The sequence below is a fragment of the Macaca nemestrina genome, chromosome 18, assembly GCF_043159975.1.
Source record: "Macaca nemestrina isolate mMacNem1 chromosome 18, mMacNem.hap1, whole genome shotgun sequence".
Lineage (NCBI taxonomy): Eukaryota > Metazoa > Chordata > Mammalia > Primates > Cercopithecidae > Macaca > Macaca nemestrina.
This window is the reverse complement of record NC_092142.1, coordinates 78,137,577-78,158,910: the sequence shown is the minus strand read 5'-3', so window position 1 is coordinate 78,158,910 and position 21,334 is coordinate 78,137,577. Positions and strand designations below refer to the sequence as shown.

General features: G+C 44.5%; 1 protein-coding gene across 1 annotated transcript in view; it reads right to left on the bottom strand.

Moving 5' to 3' along the window:
• Nucleotides 1–21,334, bottom strand: part of LOC105491228 (WW domain containing oxidoreductase) — a 1,122,875-nt gene that overhangs the window by 4,182 nt on the left and 1,097,359 nt on the right. The window lies entirely within an intron of this gene.

Sequence of the window (21,334 nt, the reverse complement as noted above, 5' to 3'; positions counted from 1 at the left end):
CTATGGGTTCCCCTAAAAGATTTTTTTTTTTTGAGAATCATTTATCAGAAGTCTGTAGATTGTATACGGTAGCTAATCATGGGAAATGGGGGAGGTGTGTCTATCCCGCAGCAATGGCAATGAGTTAGGGTGTTGACGACACAGGACTGAGAATTTCTGGGAAGCCCAGTAGAATCTTTAATCACGCCCGAATGCCATTTCCTATCGAGTCAAACATTTGTGAGCTGCCAGAGGAGAACTGTGCAATCAATCTTGATAGTGTATGTAAAATTACCCAGGACTCTTGTTTGGGATTAAGTTAAGAGTATCTTGGTAATAAGGATTCATCATTCTCTTTCAAAAATCATTTGTCAGATTTGTAGCACAATCTTCAACTACAGAAAGGTGGGATTTAGAAAGCAGTTGCTGTTTATTTATAGTTGAGGCCCTCAGATCTAAATTATCCATCCTCCCAAAACTCTGTGTTGGGATGAAAATGTTAAGTAGCTGCTTTTCATCAACATTCATTTGATAACTTCTAGCCATCAATTTATAGTTGTCAGCACAGAATACAAATGAATATTGACTCCTTTAAAGGAAAGGGTACAGAGGTTTCTGATAAACAATATATGGCAAAGAAAAAAAAAACACCCACATACTGATATTTGTAATGCATTGGTTAGTACTCTAATATAATACAGGGACACATGATACACAAGGTTTTGTTTTCAGGTTTTTCTATTTTAAAATGCATGCTTATTTAAAAGAAAGACTAGATTCCTGTCTTAAAGTACTTAACTGTGAGATATATAAGAAATAGACACAATATCATGGCATATCTATATATTCAATGATAGAGAGTAGATGTTCTGAGATTGCTTTCTTACAGGGACATTGCACAGCAAAGGCTGAATTAATCCACTTATGCAAAAAGTAGAGGTATGAAAATAACACACCCTAGAAGTTAGATTAGGCTTGGAACAGCAAGGGCGGGGAAGGAGAACAGCTCTTCTGAAGGCGAGCAGTGTTTCCAAGACTAAAATCCCAGGACAAAGAGGTGATCTGAAGTGAGCAGGTTTGGCTAAAAGGAAAGACATGTACCTCTTCAAACCCTGCCTACTTCCATTGTTCCTCATGTGGTGTCTGTTGGGTAAAGCAACCACTTCCCAAATGCAAAGCCAGCCACCTTATCCAGTGACGCTCTGAATACACCACTGGGAACAGAATCATTTATCAGAGAGCTGCTGTGGTGGAGATGAGGGGGTGAGCCCTCATGTCACGGGTGGAATGGATGGCCGTCTCCACGCCCTGTCTTTCCCTGTCTCCCAGTAACTCTCCCCCTGGAGAGTGTATAACCACTCTCCCAGAACGGTGTAGAGGTCATCTCCAGATACCTCGGCGACTGGGATACAGCCATTCCTCACAAACAACTACAGCTTCAATCTCTGATTGGAAACACACATGAAAGCAAACTGCTCCAAAAGGCCACGTGTTCCCTACTCACTGTCCAAGAGCAATCTTTTAGGGGACACATTTGCCACGAATTCCATTAGTTCATAAAGTAATGCAGCCTGTACAGGAATGAGGCTCATGGGCCTCCCTGGCTCGGTGACCGCACCAGTAAGTCACCCTATTCTTCCACCGTGATACTTCTGTAATGAAATACAATTCAATTTGGAATAAGTGCTAACCAACGAACACGCCAACTTCCACCAAAATGATGGGAAGCAGCAGAAGACAGCAGAGATGTCTACTCCAAAGACCTCAGCTCTGCAAACTGCCCAGCTTTTTCAGTGAGTTGCAGCCAAGGAGGACTATTCAAGTGGCGACAATGACTAGCATTTATTGAGAGGTTACGATTCGCCAGACTCTGGGCGGAGAGCTTTATAAGCACTGTCTAACCCTCACCTAGCTCTATGAGCCAGGGACAGCATTCCCTTTCACAGAGAAGCCTACTTGCTATCAGAGATCAAAAGCAGCTCGTCCAAAGCCACACAGATAATCACGTAGACGAGTGACTTCAGACTCCGTGTCCATGGGTACATGAAACCTGCTCCCCAAAAATGTGACACAAATATTTGGACGTGGCCCATTTCCTCATCAATGTCTCTCACAGGGCTCTGGCTTCCTATGCCCCTCTGCCTGCTCTGCTGCCTTCTCGGCCAGGCTACGTCTGGCCACGAGGTGATGCCCTAACGTGGCCTAAAATGAAATCTGTGGGCTGTCGTGTGTTCGCCTGAGAAATATTAAAGGGAGATTTTTTTTCCATTGTTGATTTAGTCAGGGAGCTACACTGAAATGATATCCATTTGGATGAACCAAAATGAAGACTCAGCACCACCTCGGATGATCCGACAGCAAGTGACCCTTACTAAAAAAGGTTGTCCGATTCAAAATGCCATCTCCAGGTGCCAGATTTGCCGAACTAAGGAACCTACTCTTTGACGACAGAATTTTTTCAAAGCACAGACATCCCAAACAAGTGAAACGGACACAATCTCCATCTTATCAGTTCCCACGCATGTAGGTGCGAGTTCCGACGTGTTTCATTAGGTTTGCAGAGAAAATACTGATCCATCCCGCGTACTGCCCCTCCTCCAATGATTCCTCACAAAGTCATTCCTACAGATTCCTGACAACTGACTCCCACAAAGGCCTTGAACAATCCAGGCTTAGATACATGCAAATGCTTCCTGTAGGTATTGAAATGTAACTTGCTTCCTAAGCCTTTGGGAGTTTTACTAACTCACAGGCTGTTCTTAACCTTTATTATAGAAGAGGAATGCGCTCAATTTCCCAAACAGAAACAGTGAAGATGATCAGGAAAGCAAATGTTTGTTTTTAGGCTTTAAAAGTGTGACAAAGTGTTCTGGAGAATCCATTTCAATCCCGTTCCAGCTCTTAGCCCTCCGGAAGAGAACATGCCCTCCCTAACAAGATAGACGTGGACAATGTGTTTGGATATTCATCTTTTGCCACAAGGAAAAAAGTTTCTTTGCTAGAAAGGTTCACAAAGGTAGAAAAACCTCAGGCTCCTTTTCGGTTGCCTCTCCCGTGACAGGTGAAGACTGTCAATCCCCAAGTGACACTGGGGACAGTGTCTATGAGGGGGGCTCGATGGCAGTGGCACAGAGTGAAGTGCCAGTCCATCACCATAAGTGCAACAGGTTCAAGCACAGACCACAACCACAAATTACAAGGGACACCTTGAGAGAAACGCATGCAGGGGGAAGAGGGCCATGCAGCTTTCAAATGACAGCCACGTGTTCACAGCCTTCTGTTCAGAGAGAACCTGTGAGCTGTCCTGGGCCCTTTCCTGTTAGCCGTGCAGGCATCCCAAATATGACGCCCCCAAATCCGAGTCTGGCTAAAGGGAAGTGTCATACAAAGGCCACGCCATTCTCCCTGACAAAAGACATGAATTTCTTGCAAGATCACTAAGGAGTTTTAAGAGGTTGACTTGAAAACGAGAGTAGAATGAGTTGGAAAGCCAGCAGGAATGTGGCTCTTACTCCTCTGTGAAATATTTGCAGGAATGAGCCTGGAGACCTGCAGGTTCAGGATGGAAAGCTGGAAAGAATTCTTTCCTAAAACTTAAGTTTTAGAGAAAAATACGCAGCCAGTCCCAACCCTCCAAAGGCGTCCAAAGCCATGTTTGTTCTGGGAAGGCCAAGGCATGGGAGGATGTTAACTTGGGCTATCAGCAGGATTGAAGGGCAGGGTGACCTTGCTACGCTGTCAGGGCCTGTGTTTCCAAGTTGACAAACTGTTCTGAGCTTTTCCATGAAATGAATGAAGCCCTTTTCGTACCTCCTCCGTGTTCCAGAATTCTTGCCATCGACATTCCAAAGGATCTGTGACAGATGGATGTCTAGTCTTAAAAGGGACGAGTCGTAACATTCAGAATTATTTTATCTTTCTGAGACCTGCTGTTATTGTGAGACCCAAGACATGCTTTGCTGGGGTTGGGGTGAGGGTACTCCTAACGAGGGAAGGAAAAAGAAATGGCTTCAGAGCAATCCATGTGGGTGACTGCATGCACGCTTGTTCCATCTTCCATTTGTGCCTGCCCAAAGTGTTCTAGAACTGACTGGACCTGAGAGGCTGTCTCATTGGAACTAAGAGAAGGTATTGTCGATGATGTTTTTATCCATGGAAGAATTCCCTAGGCATTCCCTCTGATGCTGCCTGCTCAAACAAGTTTCTTTGCTCTAAGAAGTTTCTTTCTGAATGGGGATGAAAAATTGCATTGGGGTATCCATTCTTCCATGGTTAGTTTGAAATGGCCAAGCAGAAGTGCCATAGAAATTTGCCAGCAAATGGGAATTGAACAATGAGAACCCTTGGACACAGGAAGGGGAACATCACACACCGGGGCCTGTTGTGCGGTGGGGGGGAGGGGGGAGGGATAGCATTAGGAGATATACCTAATGTAACTGACGAGTTAATGGGTGCAGCACACCAACACAGCACATGTATACACATGGAACAAACCTGCAGGTTGTGCACATGTACCCTAGAACATATTAAAAAAAAAAAGATTTGCCACCAAAATCAGCATCTAACTGATAGTGTCATCCTTCTACATGGAACAAATCTGATGGCATGTCACTGAACTTTTCCAACTGGGCCACCTTGATGCCCGTGCTGAGGGACTGCTGAGTGTTTATAAGAGATCAAAGAAGATACTTAGTGTATGTTTATTTGAAACATTTTTACACTTTTACTCTACTTCTTTAACCTCTGTTATGGTTATAGCTAGCTCGTGGACTGCGTATAAATGTATGCATCTGTATTCGCCATGTACGCTGAAATAAGCCTTTGAAATTATTGACAGGCAGAATTAATGAGCTCAGTTCTAATAGCGCAAAGAATATCTTCATAGTACAGGTGAAACAAACAGCTTCCCCCTTCCCTTCTTCTGCACAGAATGGCTCTACGAAGTCTGCCTGCCAAATTACGTCTTTTAGAAAACCAAGTAGCTGGTTGTTTTGTGAGCAGGCAGGATTTCAGGACAAACCACAAACAAGCTGTTTGTTTAGATTTTAAGGTTGACAGTTCGTTTGCACATATGCCCCTTAAGTATTCTATAACATAGTCTGAAAAAGCACTGAAGAAAAAAAAAACACACACAAGGTCTCTGCTGGGGCCACATCATGGTAAGGAATGAACTCTTAACTCTGCCTTCCAGAAACAAATTCAGAGGATGTACTTTGCAATAATTCAGATCTCACAGGCAAAGCCCCCAATGTCCAGCCCCGCTATTTCAAATCGGGCATGACTGCGTTAGGTGTGTGGATTTCCATAGAGAGCTCACTGGAACAGACCATTTCTCAGGCTCCAAGACGCTGGCCTTGTTAATATTTCATTTAGAACATACTGTGGCGAGCATCTCATTTATATTACTTCCATAATTAATGGTGATAGCTTAGGTATACTGCCTTTACAGAGAGAGATCTCTTCACAGTGGTCGATGGGTAATGAGAAACAATAGATATTTCATTCACCAGCAGCGTGTTGCTAGTTAGTAGGAAATGATCGTGTGTGCTGTTGCTTTAATTGCCCGGGGAAATAATTCTGCCTCGGTGTTAGTGAGCATTTTAAAGCACTTGATGCAAATAGACTAGAAACAAAACGAACAAAAAAAAAATTAACCTTGATTATGCAACACCTTAGCATAGAAAGTTTCAAAGGTATGTCTTTTTTAAAGTTTGCATTCTATCATGCAAATATTATCTAAATATGCATGTGCTGACTACTCATCTACTGTATTTTAGGAAATACAATTAGGCTGCCTTTCTCTTCCCCTACGTAGACTGTAAATAACTGTAGATCTTTCTCTTGGTTCCCTATGTAAATATATGTAAATACTACCAAGCTATGCATGCTGCAATTCTAGGCAATTTCAGGTACTTTTATAATATGAAGGCATGTACTTGAACTCGTTTGTTAACAGAGGGGAAATAACTCTCTCAAACTCTTTAAAGCTGAATAGAAATTAAAGATTTCTTCCTAGACTGTTGTGGCCTCTATTGTTTGCCTTGTCTTGCCGGAATGGAGTGCCCCACTCCAGCTCTGACCTTCTCCCAGGAAAGACACACAGCACGCACAGACCCGGGAACAATAGTGGAACTACTTGGTTTGGATTTTTTCATACTTCGGGTTTCCTAAAAAACATCTAGAATCACAAAGTAGGTTTCTTTGCATCCTTCTAGCAAAAGAATCTCGATGGAATGTAATTCCTATTCGTTGTTCCCTTACTGTGTGCCTTCTATCTCAAAACACTACTGAGGGTCCCATCATTTCCATCTCAACAATACGGACACTGAGTCAGGTCAAGACCAATGACAAAAGTGACAACACTACTAAATGCCACCGAAGCCCTCATTCTTTCCCCTACGTAATAGGTCAGTAAACTACTTCTGCAAAGGGCCAGAGATAAAGTAATTTAGGCTCTGTGGTCTGTATAATGTCTGGCACGATCACTCAACTCTGCTATTGTTGTGAAACTGGCCACAGACAATGTCTACCCAAATGAACGTGTCTGTATTCCAATAAAACTTTATTTATAAAAAGTAGGCAGTGGGCCAAATTTGGCCGGCAGGCCGTAGTTCGCCAATCTCTGCTCTATACACAATCAAGACTCTTTTTAAAGACTGGTAACATTTCCCTTTTTAATTTGTGTGTTTGATGGACCATGGAAATGATTTGATCAAATGAAAATTCTCCTTCTCTTTCCTGCAAGTGTCATGAAATAAACAGGTGAGCAAAAATGAAATCACCTGAGCTTATAAAACAGGGTGCCTTCCTCTGACAAATTACACTGCCAGGTTTCAATTTAGTTATCTTTTTGTTTTCATAAATAGGGATGGAAGAAAAAAGTCTGAAAGACAAAAGTGGAAAAAAAAAAAAAAGAAAAGGGAAAAAGTAACTGAGCAACATTTACTCTTCAATGAGAGGAAGGAGGCTATTACCTCAGGTATCCATGGAAACCAAGCAGCGCATAAACTTTTTAATGGCTGGAAAACAGCGTTTGCGTTTGAAGATGTTTTTCCCAAGTATGATGCTTCAGTGTAAATGCATTAATTGACAGTTTCCTTCGGGACTTTTTTATTGAAGTTTCCAAACTTAATTTGATGGCACAAGGGACTCTCTGGAGCCCTTGAAGAATGCTGCAAAGTTAGGTCTTTAGAAAACCGAGCCAGCTCAGGCAATGTGTACAAATCCAACTCTCTTGCAAAGCAAGTGAAGAAACAGATCTTATTCCCTGTAAGTTTCCCATTTAAAAATAAAAGAAAGAAAAGAAAAAAGAAACCCTCTCTGTTCAGCTAGGGAAGGGAGAGTCCCTTTCTAACCTCTATCGAGCGAGAATCAATATCATCTCTTCAGTCCTGGAGGGAACTGAGAAGCAGCAGGAGGAAGAAAGATCCAGGTATTTTTGCAGATGGGGTGGCAATATGGGATGGTAGGAAAATCCCCTGTGCTGAAGCCAGAAGTCCTTACATTGGAATCCTGTCTTTAACACCTGTGACAAGCCACTGAGCCTCAGTCTCCTCATCTGGAAAGTGCATATAATAATATACCCTTCATGTGGTTCTTGTAAGGATGAGTGATAACAGTTGGCCATTTCCTGGGCAAACAACAGTTCAAAAGCAGCTATAACTCTGATTATTACAAGTTTAAAGAAGGAAGCATACACATCAAAGTACAGATGAAGCCTGCACCTCCGTTTTGTGGGCCTGCCATATAGAGACTTGCTGTCACCTGGCCCCAGTACCTCTCCTTTAGCCAGATCACCGAGCCCGGGTACAATATACACACAGAGGCACTCGCCAGTCCTTTCACCATTTCTAGATCTCCCTTCCGAATCATCCTGAGTTTTTCATGTCTTTGTCCAGGGAGTGTGATGCTTAATAGCTGCTTAGGGACGGTTAGTCTAATCCCAACTGTAATGGCCAAAAAAAAACGACGACGGTGGTGATGACTGCTGGTTACTGAGAGTCTCTTAAGTGCCAAGGACCTATTATTACTTCTGATTCTCACAAAAGCCTCACTTCCCACCAGGCAGGTATTACTGTAGTGAGTGGAGACAGAGGCTAAAGGAGGTGAAGTAACTGATGGCCAAGCAACGGGGCAGTGCTGGAACTCAGATTCAAACTGAGGTCTGGGTTCAAAACCCATATTCTTGTTGGTGTGTAATGTTCTGACTCCATACTCTATACCCTTTGTAGCACCCCAGAATCATGCATACATTTGAAAATCTGCCCTCAGATCTGAGAAGGGGATACATATTCCCTGCCTGAGCCATTTGATCCCTCTGGTGGCCAAGCCCCTCTCCACTGACCATCAGGGACCTTTCTCCTCCTTTCTGAGCTCCAATTCTAGGGCCTAAATCCCTGGCTTCCCACCAGGTCTCTGGGGGATGTCATGTGATTTTGAACAGTACAGACCAGAAGAGGTCTACGGTGCCTCCCCTACCGTGTTCTCTTCTGCCAATTGCTCTTCATGCAGAGGAGGTCCTGAAGGCTGGCAGGGCTCAGGTTAGGAACTTGGCATTTGTGGGTCCTCTGGCAGCAACCACCAGGGCAGTCTCATGACAAGCCGACTGAAGTTGGAACACTCCACCCCCACAGTTTAGAGAAATGATTAACTCATGACAATGGGGTACACCAAGGAACATCTTCTTCTTTTCCCTGCCCCCACCCTCTGCCTGCCACACCTGTTAGGATTCATCCTCTTAGAAATGCCTGGCAAAGGGAAGGCGCACAAATGCACCTTGCTACCCAGGGAGGTGTCAGTGAGGAACACAAGCCAGTTGTGTAGCTGGCCCTTGAATTGTGAAGGGGCTGAAAATCTGTCCTCTGCCAGTACACCCTCTGGATCCCTAATCAAATGACTTTACAAGGCAGTCCTTTTCCTGTATGAATCCCATGCAGGGGCCAGGATACCTTCTGTGGCACGTTCTAGGTGGCAAGGTGGAGAATTTTAGCTGAACTCTTGCAAGAGCCCACAAAGTGAGTACAGTCTCACTGTATTAATAGGAAAACTGAGTCTCAAGCAAGTAAATGACTTCATAACATAATTCTCATTGATTCAGTTCTGATTTAGTGCCACCTGGCAGCCTCCGGCTAAGAGATTCGTGTATCTTTAATGCTTTCTGTGAGGGTCCACCCTATGCATGACAGATCCTTTAGGGGGAATTCTGCACACATTATCCCCAGTTAAAGACAGGGGAGGCCGGGCACCATGACTCCATACCTGTGATCTCAGCACTTTGGGAGGCCAACGCATGTGGACCACTTGAGGTCAGGAGTTTGAGACCAGCCTGGCCAACATGAAGAAACACCATCTCTACTAAAAATACAAAAACTAGCCAGGCGTGGTGGTGCACACCTGTGGTCCCACTTACTTGGGAGGCTGAGACAAGAGGATCGCTTGAAGCCAGGAGGTGGAGGTTGCAGTGAGCCAAGACTGCGCCACTGCACTCCAGCTTGGGTGACAGAACGAGACTCCATCTTGAAAAGTAACATAAAATAAAATAAAATAAAAAGACAGAGGACTGAAGCCCAGAGTTTTTTGCCTAGGTCAAAGAGCAAGTGACAGAGTTAGGAGCTGAATCAAATCACACGGCTCCCGACACCCAGTCTCAACAACTGCGCTGTAATAAATAGCAACATGTTCACAGCACAAACAATGCAGGAACATAACAAACCTGCAGTTCAAGATTTTGGGCCATCATCATAGTGACCTTTCAACAACAAACAATAGCAAACATTTTGTGAGGGTTCCTGGTCCACATTAAGTGTTTGACGGGTACTATTTACAATATATAGTATTATAATATTTCCATCTAACCAATGTGGAATCGAAAGTCCCAAACATTAAGAAACCTGCCCCAGGTCACACAGCTACTAAGTACGGGTGGGGGAATATGGACCTGTGTCATCCATGCCCTTGAACCCAGTGCTACTAAGCATCCTGAGCCACAGATATCAGACCCTCACAATGCATTTGTCACTTATCCAGGGGTACGATTAATGTCTCTAGTTACGTTGCTCCATCCAGGGGTACCTTAGACTCTTGGGTGTGATGTTAAAACTGCAGTGGAGGCCAGGGCTTCAACTGCCCATGGAAAAACAGTAACAGGGTGATTATGTATGTTGGTTACTTCAACCTCAAACCAGTGAGCAGAGGATGCAGCCATACCCATGAAGGAGCAAAAAAAAGTGGGGGAGGACTTATATTCTTTACTTGCTTGTAATCTTATTTTTTTTTTTTTTCCCCGGGACAGAGTCTCTCTCTCACCCAGGTTGGAGTACAGTGGCACAATCTCAGCTCACTTCAACCTCTGCCTCCCAGGTTCAAGCAATTCTCTGGCCTCAGCCTCCCGAGTAGCTGGGATTACAGGCACATGCCACCACGCCCAGCTCATTTTTGTGTGTGTGTGTTTTTTTTTTTTAGTAGAGACGGGGTTTCACCATGTTGGCCAGGCTGGTCTCGAACTCCTGACCTCAGGTGATTCGCCTGTCTCGGCCTCCCAAAGTGCAGGGATTACAGGCATGAGCCACCATGCCCAGCCCATTTCCTAAAGCTTCTCTTGTTCCCCAGATTTTGGTAGATGACCAATTGATTCAAACTGTCATGCACATACGGGCAGATTTGTAACTGCCCCAGATTTGAGTTCTCCTTAACGCCTATGCTTTCCTAGGGGCTGGGAAACATAACTTCCTGCTAATTGGAAAGTGAGAGCCTTCTATCAGGACACAGGATCCCTGGAGTCCACGCATCAACCGCTTCCCATCATCACGGTGGGATGCACACTACCCTTGGTCCTGCGTGTCTGTGTTTTCAACACAATCCGTAGGAAACATTGGTAACAAATAAATAAATTACCAAGTGATGTTTTCTGGCTTTACAGAAGCACCGTTTTAAAGTGATCCAAAAGCCCAGATGATCACCACAACCACCCATTTGTGGCTGTGAGGAATCTAATGAAATGGTCTGAAAATTAAAATTTACTTTCCCATGAATTGCTTTGCTTAAAGGACACTTGTGTAAAAAGCAGGGTTGGTGACAGTGGTGTACTAGTAAATGTTTAAGAACTGGCTCACTGGAGGGGAACCGTGCTGGGGGTGGGTTTGATTCACAGTGTCTGCCAATTCCCATGGTATAAATACTCTCACCATAACCAATTTCAAGCTATCAGCTGAATGCAGAGTTGGGAGGAAATGTACACTCAGCTCTTGGCAGCTGCTATGGTCCTGTTCCAGCAGTCCCTTGGTGATGACCTGTGGAATACAGCTGTAAGAGTTTTTGAGGAAGATCATGAGATGTGACAACACAGCTCAGGACCTCGAGGTCATAAAACCACTGGGACGTGGCAGACACTGTGGGAATGTATAAACCCAAACCAGCTTAGGGTACCTAGAAGATAGAATGGGACAGACTTGTCAATTTTAACCATGTTTCAACTTGGTCCCCGTAATGTAAAAGTTGACTCCACTCAGGTAGCTCCCCTGGCCCAAGGTAACTATGCTTCCTACTATGTACTGAGTCAATAATGAGCCCTAAATACCATTCTAGAAACTTTGCAACATTGCCTCATTTAATACTGCAGCACCTCTGCAGGTAGATAATAACCCCGTTTTAGAGATGAGCAGACTGAAGTTCAAGGAACTGAAAGATGCTCAGGGTTACATAGAACTCCTGAAATGCGTTGCCAAGATTCAGATCCAGATCTGCCTGACCTCAGACTTCATTATTTCCCTGGCTCTCCAGGGAATTGTGCTCCCTTCGAGCTCTGTATCCTTGAAAACAGAACATTTCTACAAGTGAAATCTACATGTTATAACAAATAATTTGGCTTCCCCAAAAGAAGTCTCTCACTGAAGGAGACAGGGTCTGGATCCCTGGGGGGCTGGAGGCAGTGTAGAGGATGAGAACTGGAGAGAGTGGGAAGAAGGAATGAGACTGAGTATGTGGAGTATCAGGAGAAGAGAGGCTAGGGCTGCTTATGGGATTGGAAATCTTGAGATTTAAATATTTCTCAGGCATTAATGGAACTTGAATCCAAATAGACTCAGAATTTTCTCCTTTTGCCCAATATCACAAACCTAAGTGAGCAGATATAACCCGGTGCCTCCAGCAGCTTCCAGCACACAGAGCACATGTTCCTAAGCTGAAAGTCCCTCAGTTCAAACTGATATAAACCCAAACCAGCTTGGGGTTCCTGGAGGACAGAATGATGGAGACTTGTGAATTTTAAGCATTTTTCAACTTGGTCTCTCACTGTGAAATTTACAGGTTATAACAAATAATTTGTATATGTGTAATACACAATGTATGTTGTATATACATAATATACAATGTACATGTATAATTTCCGGGTCTCTCACCTTGGTCTCTCACTGTTCACCAATAGGTGAAGAAGAGAAGAGGATGAGTTTTGCTCACACTGCATTTCTGTAACTTTATCAAAGGTGCCAAACCTCGAAGCTACTTTTGGTTTTGACACTTCCTCAAATGAACGTGCAAACAGGTTCCTACTGACTAAACTGCATGAGAAGAGTCTGTCCTGGAAATTAGCAATATTATTGTCCCCACTAACAGAAGAATATTTTTAAAAAAGGCATCTTTACCACCTGAGATAACCAAATTTTTCCCATGTGAGAGAAATAGCATTTCCAAACAAGAAAGAGAAAACAGTGACACAGGAAATGAAAAACTAAGATGTTCTTTCCCCTTTCAACTATAATTCTTGACACAATGGCATCTAGAATGTCAAACTCACCCAGTCACTGATCTGGTGCTAGGATTCTATGCACCACTTCCTGAGTGTTTCCCCAAAACACACTTCTCAAATCTGACTTAACCATTATCATTGCCATTCCTTCACAAGGAGCTAGCTCCCGGTCTAGATAAGCTGGCTTACCTTTGTAGCTTTACCTTGTCCCTTTCCCCCATCCCTGCTCCTCACTTACATGAATATACCCTCAAGTTAGAGAGGCATGGCTTCAGGGCAAGCCCAAGACACTGTAGTGGATACTGTAGTGTGCTGCCGACATCCCCCATTCTGGGCCAGGAGGCACTCATTTCCTTAGATGCTAGGCTGTCGTACCAGTCCCTCCTCAGGAACTGCCCTCAGCCAAAGCGAGCTGCCTACCGAAGCAACACCCACTCCAGGAGGCAGCCCACATCAATGACTTCCTGACCTCCTTGCATCTCTGAAGAATTACCCAGCTTCAGAGTTTCCTTGGGATTGACTGGAGTATTCGCATCTCCCACAGCACAGCTTAATCCTCCCTCCACCCCATCCTGCTTGCTACATCCCCCTACAGGTGTGGATTCTAGAACATTCCCCAGTAATCTTCCTACATTCCAATCTCAGTTGCAGACTCTGCTTCCTGGGTTACCCAACCTACAACAAACAATAGCTGGTGGACTTAGAGAAATATACATAACCACTCTGAGCCTCTGTCTTCTCCTCCGTAAACCTGAGATACGGGTATGCTCACACTTTAGCCACTCAGAATGACCAAATCACACCATACGCGTAATGTTCTGATGTGGAGCAGGCATATAATCCATCCTCAGCAGATGACAGCAGTGGTGGTGGTAGTAGAAGTGACAGCATTAGCAGGAGCATCTACCCATCTCATTCTGCCTGCATAGTTCTTTCTCATCCTTTAGTTTGGCGAGTAAAGCATGGGGGAAAGAAGCGTACTCTGGGAGTGTCTGCTTAGACATGGTAGATTCAATTCAGGCGTTTTGTCTGCATTCTCTCCGGAAACTCTATTAAAAGTATAATACAGGGAAAAAAATATTTAACTCAGTGATCAAGAAACATCAACAAAAATTTTGGACGATGGAAAGCACATGGAGAAAGTGGCACCTCCTGACTCAGCAGAGCGGGGGCTGCAGAACAGAAAGGCAGTGAGAAATGAGCCAGTTCACACAACGGGAGCCTGGGAACTGAACGGGGGTGGAGAAGTGTGTAAGTGGGAAAAAGGTAAGGTGAGGCCCCACACTGCTGCCTGTAACGTTGGAACAGAGATCTCACATGGGCCAGGAAACTCGTTAAACAACTTGTGTCCTTACACAGTTCAGCCGTCACTTCCTCTGTGCCTTCATAACCAGAACCTTTCTTCACTTTCACAGTCCATCTATATTTCATAGTTGGGTGTGTGCTCTTAGACTGTGATCTCACTGAGAGGGGTTCCTGGTATCCAACCCAAAGCTTGGCACATGGTAGTGCTTGGAGAATATTTCTCTAAGAGGATGAATGAACGAATGCTTAAATTTCCTTTGCAGGCCAAAGGAAAAATATGTCAATCCAACTCAGTCGTTGGATAAACAAAATGACCGGTCAAATTATTTCCTTTCCAAATCGTTGTTGGTGTGGTTTTGACATAGTTGTTCTCTACAAGTAACGACTCACATTAGTGTAGCAGTGCTACACACTGCTCTAAGCTTTCTCTTTTTGTACACACACACACACACACACACACACACATAGATTCTTCACAACAACCACGTGAAATAGATTTGCTATGATTTTCCCCAGTTCACAGAAAACTGAGACAGAGAGGTTGAGCAACGTGCACAAATCTACACAATTACTAAGTGGCAGAGCTGAGATTCAAACTCATGTCCTGTGACTCCAAAGACCATGCTGTACAGAAGGCAAGCAGCTAGTTGCTTCTGTAGGTTACTGGGGCCTTCTCTTGTCCCTGAACTTGTTAAACCATAATCCCGTCTGTCCACTGATTCAGCTTCTCCCCAGCTGCCACCCCTTTGCGAGGAGCTGGGCTTTGCAATCTTCAGGTATCCTAAATTGTTTTTGCCCAAGTGGAGACTTTCCTCTCCTTCCTCCAAACCAATGGGGTCTCCACTGGGGTCTTTGCTGGCTAGGTGACCTGCAGTAAGAAAAGGTGTGTGGGGGTCGATTTGCAGTATTTTTAAAAGTTAAATGAAAAGTGTACTTTACCGCAGAGACCACACAGATGGATGACTGGACTACATCTCCTCTGCTGGGGGAGCAGCACTCTCATACCCTGAGGTATCCCTGAAGAAGGGAGCAGAAGGTATCTCTGCGACACAAAACTCAGCAGTACTACCCAGTGGCAAAGGTTCTTCCTCCAGCCGCTTCTCAATTCAAGTTTCAGTGAGGCAGAAAGAATAAAAGCAGTTTGGGGAGATGCCCTACATCGACTGAAGTCTCCTCTGTTCCAGGCTTAGCACTGAGAGCTTCTGTGCAGACAACAAAGAGTTCTTCCAGCGAGCCTCTGAGGTGCTTACTATTGTCGTCATTTTACAGGGCCCCCAAGGGTAAGCAACTTGTATGCAGAGGGAATCGAACTTGGAGATGAACTTTGGTCTATCTGATTCCGTAACCTGTGCTTTCTGCTCTGTACTGGGAGATTCCAACAGAAAGCACCCATAAGAGAATGAAGTCTAATGGCACGGAAAGTGCTGGCCTTGACCCTGGGATCATAGAGGCCAAAGACGTAGAGAATTGGCAACTCTTTGGTAGTTCACAGCCATGGAGACAAACGTCTGTCTCCTGTTGCTGAGCCAAAGAGAAGTAGCAGAAAGGAATGGGAGACAAGGAGTAAAATGAGGCCCTTCCTTCATTCACCTTTTTCCTCAACCACTGTACCAGTGACAGCAGGTCCTTCACCTCACTCCTGCAGCCCCGTGAGGAAATTAGAGCTCAGAGAGGTTAAGTGACTTTCCCAAGGATGCACAGCTGGTGAATAACAGAGTTTGGATTCAAATGGGAAAAGGGACAGGTGGGCTCTGAAGTTCATGTTCTTCTCACTCTACTGCCTCTTTTGCGCTGAGGATAAGCAAAGGGGCTGGATTCCACAAAGGAAATAAAAAGTGAGAGACAAAAGAAATAAAACAGAAATGAGGGAAAGGCTCCGCTTGTAAGCAGAGGGCCACTCTAATCAGGTTTAGGGGTGCTTCTGAATACCTGGGCACCTTAAGAGATCTCTCTCCATGCTAAACCTTTCCCTGATCAATAGCGACCTTACCAGGTACAACCTCACATCTTTTTCAGTTGTCAAATTACTTATTGCACTAAAGAGAAGAGGCTAAAATGTCCAACAGGCAATAAGCTCCTTGAAAATGAGATTTTATTCACACACATTTCCCCGGTATTTGGCACTGGGCCTGGTATACAGGGGTGTTCAGTTACCACGTGATGAGTGAATGAATGAATGAATGGGTGGATGAATGAATGAATGAATCACTGCGAAAATAACCGAACAGCTGTCTGGGGCACTTTCTGCCCCATTTCACGCCGAAGGGAGGCGTATTGTGGAAATGACTCACCAGTGCTTACCCAGACTTTAAAAATACACACATTCCCTATTAGAGCTGGCAGGAGCAATTTTGGTCCTGAGAGCAGAGCTCCCTGCCCACCTAATATTACACGAGGTGTTAACTACATTATCTGGAAATACCCTATGACTAATTCCCCGTCCCTTATCTTGAGGAGAAGAAAATTGTCTCTAGTGCGAATGCCCCAGATTCCTGGTCAGTTTACGTAAGGCGTTTCAAGTGATTGCGGTATTTTAAGCCATTTTTAGCTTAAATCACCTGATGTGTGGTGAGCCCAGAAGACTTGATCTCTTGCTCCCTTAAACTCCCTGTTTTTCCACTAATTTTGTTTAAACTACTTATGCACATAAGTAGTTCTCTATTGAAGAATGGGCTTAGAGGTATATATCCCCTAGATGCTATGATTTTTTTAATAGACGTTTATTCAGTGGATTCTGCAGCCACATCTCCCTGGGCTTGAGGCTCCACTACTTTCGGGTGAGCCCACGTTTGCCAGGTCGGGGTGGGTGGTATTTATTCTTTATCATGGCCTATTTGGTGCTTCTGTAGTTTGAAACCTTTTTGCTCCAGTCCAAATAGGATTTGGTAGAAATTTTCTCCAAATTTTGTCTCAAATGATCTTCAGTGATTGAGAAAAACATAAGCTCCCACAGTGCCTTTGACCAGCTAGAAGCAAAAACTTGGCTTTTATAAAGTAGCAGGAGAGGATAGTCCATTCTTAGTTGTAGCTACTTTGAAACAAACAAAATGTAAAGAAATGCAAAAATAAATGTGTTAGATTTCATAGAATCCAAGTCCTGATGTCCACTTACAATCTCAGTGGTCTTTCTCTCCCATAAACAGAAGTCATGGGCCAGACGCGGTGGCTCATGCCTGTAATCCCAGCACTTTGGGAGGCCGAGCTGGGCAAACTGCGTGAGCTCAGGAGTTCGAGACCAGCCTGGGCAACACAGTGAAACCCTGTCTCTGCTAAAATACAAAAAAAAAAACTTGCAGGGCGTGGCGGCACGTGCCTGTAGTCCCAGCTACTTGAGAGGCTGAGGCAGGAGAATTGCTTGAACTCAGGAGGCGGAGGTTGCAGTTAGCCGAGATTGTGCTACTGCACTCCAGTCTGGGTGACAGAGGGAGACTCCACCCCGTCTCTTAAAAAAAAAAAAAAGAGGTCATGCTTTACTCATCTTATTATAGACACGTCATCTTTAATACATGATTTTATTTGAATGTGTAGACAAATGATAAATTTAGCCACAATTCACAAAATTTAGGTAACACCCACTAGTTAGCCTTCTAACTCGAGTCCTCAAATTTACCTGTAAAAGGGCAGATAGTAAATATTTTAGACTTTGCAGGCTCTGTGTTTACAAGTACTGAACTTTGCTATTGTAGTGCAAAAGCAGCCGTAGACAATATGTAAACAAATGCACCTGGCTGTGTTCCAATAAAACTTTATTTACAAAAAACAAACAGCAGGCAGGATTTGCTCCATGAACTGTAGTTTGCAGAGCCCTCTTCTACCTAATGCCAAGTAGTTAATCATCTAAGCGATACCAACTAGTTCATCTTCTGAATGAGTTCCCTCCCTTGACAAAATGGACTTGACATTTGACTGAACTTTCGTGCCAGTTTAATCCAAGTTGGAAACGTGAAGTGAATTTCAATGGAGCCAGAGGGTGTGAGGCCTCTCTCTTGGGGCCTCTCTGTAGGGGCAAGACCTCTGTGGGTCTGAATATTCACAGACATGTCAGTAAGTCCCACGGTCTTTGGAATTCATATCCAGACCTTAGGCAGGAATCTATGCCTAATGGCTGCACGTTAATCCTTGTGATTTTTTTTTTCCCATAAAAATGGACATGAGGCCAGATGTGGTGGCTTACGCCTGTAATCCCAGCATTTTGAGAGGCTGAGGCAGGCAGATCACTTGAGGTCAGCAGTTTGAGACCAGCCTGGCCAACAAGGTGAAACCTCGTCTTTACTAAAAATACAAAAGCTAACCAGGCGTGGTGTTGCCCACCTGTAATCCCAGCTACTCAGGAGGCTGAGGCAGGAGAATTGCTTTAACCTGGGAGACGGAGGTTGCAGTGAGCTGAGAGCACACCACTGCACTGGGCAACTGAGACTCCGTCTCAAAAAAAAAAAAAAAAATTAAAAAAGACTGTTATGAAAACATTCCTGTGAGAAGTTAAATAAGGAAGCAATCAAATGGTTCCAAATTAACATCTTTATCCCCCCCCTTTCCCATCCCACGCCAGCTCTGTTACCTAAAACTAGGTAGAATATGAAACCAGTGGAAGTTTCTAAGGAGTTAAGATACCTAGAAAAATCACTCAGCTCATATCAATTGCAAGATGCCAAATAAATATCCCACCACGCCCACCGGCAGCAGGTAACAATTGTGTATTCACAATTTCAGCACAGCCAAGCAAATGAAAACAGCGGGATGAAACCCCTCCCTTCCTCCATTTCTTCTCTCTCCTAGCTAACATCTATGTCACAACAGAACCTCAAACCCCTTAGATTAGAACAGAAACTACTAGAAATGATTATTCCTCAAGAAATATGCTTTCCTAGGCTGGGCATGGTAGTTCATGCCGGTAATCCCAGCATTCTGAGAGGCCAAGGCAGGAGGATGGCTTGAAGCTAGGAGCTTGAAACCAACCTGGGCAACACAGTGGCTAGACCCTGTCTCTACAACAACAACAACAACAACAACAACAACAAATAGCTGGGAGTGGTGGTGCATGCCTGTAGTCCCAGCTACTTGGGAGGCTGAGGCAGGAAGATCACGTGAGCCCAGGAGGTCGAGGCTGCAGTGAGTCATGATGGTGCCACCGCACTCCAGCCTGGGTGACAGAGGGAGATCTTGTCTCAGAAAAAAGAAAAAGGAAAAGAAAAATAAATAGGCTTTCCTGATAGATGCCTGTTCAAAATGTTCAGGCAATTTTTCCAAAATTTAATGCCATTTTGGAAGTTGACAGACCATGCTGGCAACAGAAAGTCCAATGTCCCAGGGGCACTACCCTCTCTCTCCCTAGGTTTACAGCAGGCAAGTTTTTGTCTCTGTCTATATATACACTTATTTTTTTTTCTTTTCTTTTTCACCTGCAAATCTCTGTCAACTCTTCCACGTAGAATCCAAAAGCTTTCCACTATGTGTCACAATATAGATTTGGATGCAATAAAGACTATAATTATTGAGCATTTATGAGAAGTAATATTTTCCCTCTGGTGCATGTTAGCTCAGCTGCTCACACACAAGTGTGAATACTAATGCCTTTGGCTTACCTTGGCACCACAGACATGAAAGGTGAGAGAACCGAGCAGCTCCAGGAAAAGCAAACACTGAACCCCCCTGGTGTCTGCAGAGAACAATGTGGATTTGGAGGAGAACTTGGAAATAAAGGTGGCAATTTGCTTGCAGGATTTAAACATCAGGCCTTTGTGCTACGAGCCTTGGTGGACCCAACCCAGGACATGCAACCAAGAGTTCTGCAGATCCTGCCTGGCAACAGATGGCTCAGAAGAAATGAATTGCTCTATAAACATTTAACTGAGAGTTTGACTTCGTAAGTGTGGAAATTAGGTGAAACAATAGGAGAATGATTCTGAGGCATTCCAATTAGTCATCTGTGATTTCTCCAGCAGTGCGTGCTGAACCTCCTACCGGTCCAGACATTCTCAAAGAAAGAAATTTTGGAAATCTGTGAAAGGAAATGTAAAGTATCTAAGAGAACTTTAGTAACACAGTTACTGTAAAAAGAGAGAGAGCATTTGCAAGGAAAATAGGTCTTGGCCACACCAGTCATGACTCAAAGCTGTGTCTAAAACCACAAACACGACGCTAGCTTGAACACCTGCCTCCACCAACATTTCCTTTTGGGTACAGAGGGCAAAAATGTGTGTTTCCATTTTTATCCCATGTAGCCCCACTGCCGCCTCCCGGCCTTGTCCCTTCTCCCCTCTCTGCTTTGTTTAGCTCAAGACTTGGTGGGTTTTCGTCTGTGGCACATGCCAGGAAGGAGACGAGAAAAATAAAAGTGCACTGTACTGCCCACAATTAGCAACCTCAGGGAGGAAAAAAGCAAAACTACCCAGGACGTGGGAGAAGGAATTTGTGTTTGAAGAGCACAGCTTGTCTCCCCGTGCATGGGAGAGATAGTGGACAATTCGAGCTAAGAAGGAACATTATCAGTCGTGCCTTGCCATCCATGCCTGGTGCACAGGAAGGACTCACAGCTCAGAAGAATTCATTCATAATTCTTTCTTTCTGTTTTCAAAAAATACAAGTGAAAGGGGGCCAGGCATGGTGGCTCACACCTGTAATCCCAGCACTGTGGGAGGCCATGGCGGGTGCATCGCTTGAGCCCAGGAGTTCGAGACCAGCCTGGCCAACATAGTGAAACCCCGTCTCTACTAAAAATACAAAAATTAGCCAGGCGTGGTGGCGCACGCCTGTAATCCCATCACTTTGGGAGGCTGAGGCGGGCAGATCTCTTGAGGTCAGGAGTTCAAGACTAGCCTGGCCAACACGGTGAAACCCTGTCTCTACTAAAAATCAGCTGGGTGTGGTGGGGGTGGGGGGCGGGGGGATGGGGGGTGGAGGGGCCTGTAATCCCAGCTACTGGGGAGGCTGAGGGAGGAGAATCGCTTGAACCTGGGAGACGGAGAATGCAGTCAGCAGAGATCATGCCACTGCACTCCAGCCTGGGTGACAGAGCGATACCCTGTCTCAAAAACAAAACAAAACAAAAACAAGTGAAAGGAGTGTATTTCTAGTACCTGGTTCATAGGGGCATAGGAGGTATTTGATCAATGCTTGTTAAATCCATGTTTGGGGGCACTACAATATTATTTCTAGTAATAATAACAGCTATAGATAAGCACGTTTAGCTTTCACAAAAACTACGTGTTAAGTGCTGATATTAACCCATTTGACGGGAGAGGAAACTGAAGCACACAGCATTTAAGTAACTTTCTCAAAGTCATTCAACTGGTAAGTGGTGGAGCTGGG